Source organism: Ahaetulla prasina, chromosome 2 (assembly GCF_028640845.1).
Source record: "Ahaetulla prasina isolate Xishuangbanna chromosome 2, ASM2864084v1, whole genome shotgun sequence".
In the NCBI taxonomy this organism is placed as follows: domain Eukaryota; kingdom Metazoa; phylum Chordata; class Lepidosauria; order Squamata; family Colubridae; genus Ahaetulla; species Ahaetulla prasina.
Window position 1 is genome coordinate 102,271,742 of NC_080540.1, and position 7,956 is coordinate 102,279,697.

Consider the following 7,956-nt stretch of genomic DNA (forward strand, 5'->3'; position numbering starts at 1 on the left):
TGGTGAGGGTTCCAAACAGGCGAGCTGTATTCTAGAATTGATCTAGCAAATGTTTTATATGCTCTGGTTAGCAGTGTGGTGTTTTTGGAAAAGAAGCTACGCAAGATTAGGTTTACAACTCTTAGAGCTTTTTTTGCTATGCAGTTGCAGTGGGCTTTGGCACTTAGATCATTTGACATGAAAACTCCAAGGTCTTTAACGGGATGGGGGTCATCTGTAAGGTAATGTCCATCTAGTATGTACTTAGTTTTTGGGTTCTTTTTTCCTATATGTAAGACTGAGCATTTGCTGGTTGAAATTTGGAGCTGCCAATTTTTAGACCAAGCGGTTAGATGATCAAGGTCATTTTGAATGATAGAAGTATTGTCTGTGGTGTTAAATAGTTTGACATCATCAGCAAAGAGAACACAATTACTTGAGATATGGTCACAAAGATCATTAATGTATAGTATAAAGAGTGTTGGTCCAAGGACGCTGCCTTGAGGAACGCCACTCTTGACAGGAACAGGATTTGATAAAGCATTGCCAATTTTGACCACTTGTTGTCTGTTAGACAGAAAAGCAGATATCCATTTGTGGAGGGGTCCTGAGATGCCATAGGATGTTAGTTTTAGGAGAAGTTTATCGTGTACTACTGAGTCAAAAACTTTGCAGAAGTCTATGTAGATTGCATCTATTGATTTGCCTTGATCGAGATTTGAAGTCCATATGGTTTTGCAGTGGAGAAGTTGTAAGTTTATTTATTTATTTATTTATTTATTTATTTATTAGATTTTTATACCGCCCTTCTCCCGAAGGACTCAGGGCGGTGTACAGCCAATTTTAAAAACAGTACAATATACAATTAAAACAGAAAGTTAAAAAACATATTCTATAGATGGCCAAAGTTTAAGATAATTAAATTTAAAACCCTTAAAATTCATAAAATAGTAACCCCAGTTAAAAGTAACATTTAAAAATTTAAGCCAGTCCCGCTTGAATAAATAAGTACGTTTTCAGCTCACGGTGGAAGGTCCGAAGGTCAGGTAATTGACGCAAGCCAGGGGGAAGTTTGTTCCAAAGCGTAGGAGCCCTCACAGAGAAGGCCCTTCCCCTGGGGGCCGCCAGCCGACATTGCTTGGCGGACGGCACCCTGAGAAGACCCTCTCTGTGTGAGCGTACGGGTCGGTGGGAGGCATATGGTAACAGCAGGCGGTCCCGTAAATACCCGGGCCCTAAGCCATGGAGTTACATGATAATTTTTTCCTGAAACCAAATTGTTTGTTGGAGAGTAGGTTGTTAGTTTCTAAGTGTGAGGTAATGGATTGGTTGATGATAGATTCCATGACTTTGCAGGTGATGCAGCAAAGGGAGATCGGTCTGTAGTTTTCGACTAATCTTGGGTCTCCTTTTTTGAAGATAGGGATGACTGTGGCTAGTGACCAAAGTTTGGGAAGAGAACTGGTAGTGAAAGCTTTATCAAAGATAATACTTAGGGGTTCTGCTATATTAATGGAAAGTTTTTTTAAGAAGTATGCACATAGTCCATCGGGTCCAATAGAAAGCGATGGTTTTAAGTTGTGAAGAGCTTTTCCAACGTTGTCTTCTGTGAAATCTATATGAGTTAAATCATCATAATCATTGCTGGTTCGTTTGTGGAATGTCGGATATGTGTTATCGGAGTTAACAAAAACTGAGCCAAAGAAAATGTTGAAGAGGTTTGCTTTAACTGTTTCGTCATTGCATTCTTTGTTGTTAGAATCTTTTAGTGGTGGGATGGATCTTGAGTCTTTAAGTTTATTGTTGACAAAATTATAAAAGGCACGATTGGAATTTGTGCGCAGAAGGTTCTCTTCTTGCTTGGTGTGGTAATTTGTGCATTCAGTTTTTATTTGGTTGCATATGTTTCTGTAGCGGTTTTTGAAATTTGTAACATAGCCTTTTTTGTTTCTTGTAAAATATTTCTGGACACGTTCAATTGTATTAATGTCAGAGATGTGGTATGGGTTCCAGACAGGCGAGCTGTATTCTATAATTGGTCTAGCAAATGTTTTATATGCTCTGGTTAGTAGTGTGGTGTTTTTGGAAAAGAAGCTAGGCAAGATTAGGTTTACAACTCTTAGAACCTTTTTTGCTATGTAGTTGCAGTGGGCTTTCTTTCTCTTTCTTCTTCTTCTTTGAAAAGGTGTTAGTTGCCTAGAGAATTCAGTGAGACAGTGAATTAGCTTGTAATTTATATAAATTTTGGTTCTTGGAAATGAGGAACAAAAGGTGTTTTTTTTTTTTTACATTTATATCCCGCCCTTCTCCGAAGACTCAGGGCGGCTTACAGTGTATAAGGCAATAGTCTCAATTGTTAATAATTGGAAGATAACAAAGGTCTTCAGATATTCCAGAAGATGCGAAGTGCATGAACAAAGCACCCCAAACATCTTCTGTAGGCTGCAGTACAGAAATAAATGACACCAATGACGAGGGTCACTCTGTTAATTTCAGTTTATAAATTCTGCACTGATAATCACGTTCAGCAAGTAAAGCTCATTAAGGTTCATATTCATTTCTGATGATTATAATACAGATGAAAGAAATTGCACTGACAGCATTTTACACAGGGATACTTTGGATTGAAACGTGACTTAGATGCTGTTTCAGATGCCAGGCAGATGCCTAATATAATTAAAGTTCCCAATAGTGCAAAATGTTCCTGAGGACCATTAATTCTATTGCTGCATTTGCGGCTGGAGAAATTCCTAGCTATATTGAACTTGCAGGACTAGTTGGGAATTTATCTCATATGACTGGAAGAATTGGTCTCATATGATAGGACCAATAGCACTGACTTTGCCCTCTGTCTCACTTCTCAAGTGAGAAATAAAATCAGATCTTTTGACAGAAATCGAAGATTGGTATGATTCTGGTCTTTCAGCATCATGTTCCCTTTCTAAATGTTTAGAAAAACTAATTGCTCCCTACTGAAATGTATGTTAATTCTGTCTGCTATTTAGCATTGCATTTATATGTCAATTCCAAAAAGACTGCATCAAGTACATATGAGGCTTCTCCTCATCCATCTTCCCAATGATTGCTGCCAAGATTGTTATTGGCCCGCATGCCTGCCAATCTTTACAGCACTGTTCCCATCAGGCCTGATCTTCCTGCTTCTCACCTGCCACAACACCTTCACTTTCTCTCCCTCTTTCTTGCACACCACTCCAGTCTTCCCACTTCACACCTGCCAACCCTTCACAGGCCTTATCTCCCTCCTTCTTGTCTACGTATCTACCCGCAATGATTTCCCCAATCTGTTAATTTTAATTTGAAAATTAGTATATTTCAATGCCTGTAGTTGTTCCATATTATCCAAATGCATTGCTTATATTCCCTACTGGAGTTTTTTTCATAGTCCCTGGATGATAGGACATGCCTCCTGTTTGGGTATCTTACATCTCAATCAGATTGGTATGGATTAGAAGAAATTCTTTGGATTTTTGAATAAAAGTGTCATTCCCTGTAAAGAATGAAAAAAACAATGAAGAATCAGGATGTTTCTTAACTCTGTGATTGATTAAGAAAACTGAAGAAAGGAAAATAATCTGTTCAACCACATACATTATCTATCTATCCTCTATCTATCATCTATCTATCTATCTATCTATCTATCTATCTATCTATCTATCTATCTATATCTATCATCATCCAACAATCATTATCTATCTATCTATCTATCTATCTATCTATCTATCTATCTATCTATCTATCTATCTATCTATCTATCATCTATCTATCTATCTATCATTGTCTGTCTGTCTTTGTCTGTCTGTCTATCTATCATCTATCAATCATTATCTATCTATCTATCTATCTATCTATCTATCATCATCATGTCTGTCTATCTATCTATCTATCTATCTATCTATCTATCTATCTATCTATCTATCTATCACTGTCTGTTTCTATCTATCTTTCCATCCATCCATCCATCCATCTATCTATCATCTAATTTCTATCACTATTAGCAACTATGATAACAGGAGAAGGTCAGGGGCTTCTTATTTTTTTTATCATACTAGCTGTTCATCTAGCTGTTTAAAATTAGCAGGCTTTATCCTTAAAGCTTACATGCATCATGTCTTTTACTGACGATCATTCCACTGAAGAACATTCTTCTGGACAAAACTACTTTTAATTTTATTTATTATACTGCATGAAAAGTGTTTTAATGTAATGTAGTCCTCTTCAAATTTAAAGTATTTATTTTATAGATTTTTTAAAAGTACTGTAATACGTTCTTGGTTCAAATGCATTGCTAGAACTTTTTAATATAAAACTATTGGTTTCAGACAAAGAGTAGATTTAAACAACCTATGACATTAGGTACTCGATCCAGAAAACTTTCAATTGAGGTATAACTTTCAAAAAGTAAAATTCCTAATCATCTATTAAGTTTGATTTAATTAAGATATTAAGAGAGGAAACCATTCCTTGCAATTTGAATTTTAGTGTGAATCAACAATTATAATGAATTTTATGCTATTTTGATTGAATAACTATGGCATCCGTATTGTTAGATTCGGGCAATAACGAGGCAGGAGACCAGGATAGTGACAACAGCTCTTTACTATATGGTGAACCCAGCGACCCGGGCTGGGAAAACCCTCTCTTTATATACAGTTTAGCCAGAGGCTTCATCCAATCAGCAACGTGCTTTTTCCCGCTCAGTTTTCCCTCCACAACTCTTAAAGATACATTACACTCCTTCCCTCCCAGAAAGCACTTTACCAATATTTACATAGAATTAACATCTTATTTTTCAACGTAATCACGCAAGTAGACTGGGCGTCTCCTGACTCTTTCGGACCTGCGCAATTCATTTTCTGGGAGTGAGTCGAGCTGACCGGAGGGACTGTTTGTTCCTCTCAGCTCCTCCTCTAGGCCATCCGGCCCTGGATTATTTGCAGAGTCGTCCCTGCTGTTTTCAGGAGGAACCGGTTGGCGTCGCTGGACCTCCTGGAACTCAGATAAGTCCCGCGTTTGCCCCGGGTTTGAGTCAGCTGTGGATTCAAACGTTTGATAGTCAGGGCCTGTTTCATCTGATTCTGATTTACCGGTTATGCGTTTCCTTATTTGGTCTATGTGGCGTTTCCATACCCGGCCATCCTCTATCTCTACTAGATATGATTTTGGTCCTGTTATTTCTAGGATTTTTCCTGCTAACCAGGTCGGGCCCTCGCTGTAGTTGTGTGCCCACACTAGGTCGCCTATTGCCATCCCTCTTGTTTTTCCGTGTGCCCCCTTGTAACTGTCTGGTGTGTAGTTTGGGTTTAAACGGTCTAGTGGGCACCTAAGCTTCCGACCCATTAATAGCTCTGCCGGGCTGCGGCCAGTTGTTACACAGGGGCTTCTGTGTTGGACTGCTAAGAATGTATCGATTTTTGTTTGCCAATCGCCTGGCCTGATTCTGGACAATGCTTCCTTTGCGCTCCGAACGAAACGTTCTGCAAGGCCGTTCGTCGCAGGGTGGAAAGGCGCCGAGAGGACATGTCGGATGCCCTCCTCTGCCAAGTACCCCTCAAACTGGGTTGCCGTGAATTGCGGGCCGTTATCGGAGACTAACGTGTCGGGCAACCCGTGGGTTACAAATAGGTGCCGTAGGACTGAAATCACGGCATCGGCTGTCATGGATCTCATGGGAATGATTTCCAGCCATTTGGAGTAGGCATCGACTACTACCAGAAAGGTTTGGCCGTGGAAGGGACCGGCAAAATCGATATGGATCCTAGACCAGGGGCCCTGGGGTCTCTCCCATTCCCGAATCGGGGCCGTTTGGGGTAGTGGTCTGGACTCCTGGCAGGCCTGGCATTTCCCTACCCTTTCAGCAATTTCCGAGTCCATTAGGGGCCACCACACATAGCTTCTCGCTAGACCCTTCATTCTCACGATCCCTGGGTGACCTTCGTGAAGGAGATCCAATACCTTTTTCCTCAATTTCTCCGGGATCACCACTCGATCCCCCATAGCAGGCACCCCTTGAGCTGAGAGTTCCCACGTTTTTACAAATTCTTTAAAACGCCGCGCAGCGGCCAACCTCTTTGTACCCAACCAATTACAGTCCTTATTGTAATGTCCTTATCTGAAGCCGAGCCACCTCTTTGGATGTGACTGGGCCAGAGTCCAAAGAGTCAATTAGCAGAACTGGTGTCCCGGAGTGGGGTCTTGATAGTCTCTGGTAACGGGCATCTGCTCAGGCGTCTGCATGCCCTAATTCCTTCCTGGCCGGTGTAGTAATTTGTAAGAATACGCTGCCAGGAAGATAGTCCATCTGGTCAGTCTGGGCGAAAGTGCCACGGGCGTTGGGCGATCGCCTGCCAACAGGCCTAGCAAGGTCTATGGTCCGTGATGATTTCGAAATCACGACCAAATACATATTCATGGAATTTCTTTACTCCGGAGACTATAGCCAAGGCTTCCTTATCAAGCTGGCTATAATTCCTTTCAGCTGATGACATGGTTCGGGAGTAGTATGCAATAGGGGCTTCTGTGCCATTTGGCAACCTGTGGCTGAGCACAGCCCCCACCCCATAGGGAGATGCATCGCAGCTTAACACTAATGGCAGCGTGCCATTGTATTGGATAAGGAGGCTATCACTCGATAGGAGATTCTTTACCCCTTCGAATGCCCTAGCTTCCGCCTTTCCCCAAGACCATGCAGCCGTCTTTGCTAGTAGTTTATGAAGCGGCTCGGCTACTGTTGCCTTATTTCTTAAGAATACCGCGTAGAAATTGACCAGACCTAAGAATGCCTGCAACTCCGTTTTGTTCTTTGGAACCGGGGCCTTCCTGATGGCCCGTACCTTGCTTTCAGTGGGGTGAATCCCTTCCCTGTCTATCCGGTAGCCCAGGAATTCCACAGATTCAACCCCGATCTGGCATTTGTTCAGTTTAACTGTGAGACCGGCAGACCGGAAAATGCCCAAAACTTTTCGCAGCCTTACCCCTAATTCCTCTAGATTCTCAGCGGATACCAGTACATCGTCAAAGTATGGTACCACCCCTGGTAGTCCCTGCAATAGCCGCTCCATTAGGTTCTGAAATAACCCTGGAGCCACACTAACCCCAAACTGTAACCGGGTACACTTAAAAGCCCCTCTGTGAGTCACAATTGTCTGCGCTTCGGCTGTGCTGCTATCTACGGGCAGCTGTTGATAGGCTTGGGCCAAGTCTAGCTTGGCAAAAACTTGCCCTTGCCCCATTGAGTGCAGTAAGTGCTGTACCACCGGACGGGTAAGCACTCTTTGCAACGCTTTGTTAAGCGTTGCCTTATAGTCAGCGCAAATCCGGACCGACCCGTCCGGTTTGACTGGGGTGACTATAGGGTCTCCCACTTAGCATGGTCAACTGGCACTAGAATTCCCTGGTTTACTAGCTTGTCCAGTTCCCGGTCAATCCTGGGCTTTAGGGCTAACGGGACCCTCCTAGCCTTTAGACGGATAGGGCAACTTGGGGTCTAAGTTAAAAGAAATAGGGGTCCCGTGTACTTGCCCAGGCAGTCTCTGAAAACGTCCCCAAATTCTTCATGAGTGCGTCTTTGAGGTTGACTTCGTTTCTGAAGATTCCAGTCACTCCCATGCCCAATGCTCGGAACCAGTCCAGTCCCAACAAGCTTGGCAGGGTCCCCTCGACTATGGTGGTGGGCAGAGTTTTCTTGTATTGGCCATACTCGGCGTGGACGGACGTTACCCTCGAACAGGGATGCGATTCCTTGGTAGTCTTGTACCTTTAATTTCTGTGGTTTCAGCTTGCGCTGCGATGGCGGGTAAGGCTTTCACGAGTGTCCCAGGACATGATCGTGATCGCTGAGCCGGTGTCCACCTCAATCGGCACGGCACCCCTCAATCTTTGCTTTCGTAAAGATTTTTTTCTCTAGGCGTGTTGTTGCGTGACCCACTCTCACGACAGTCTGATTCAACTTCGCGCCTT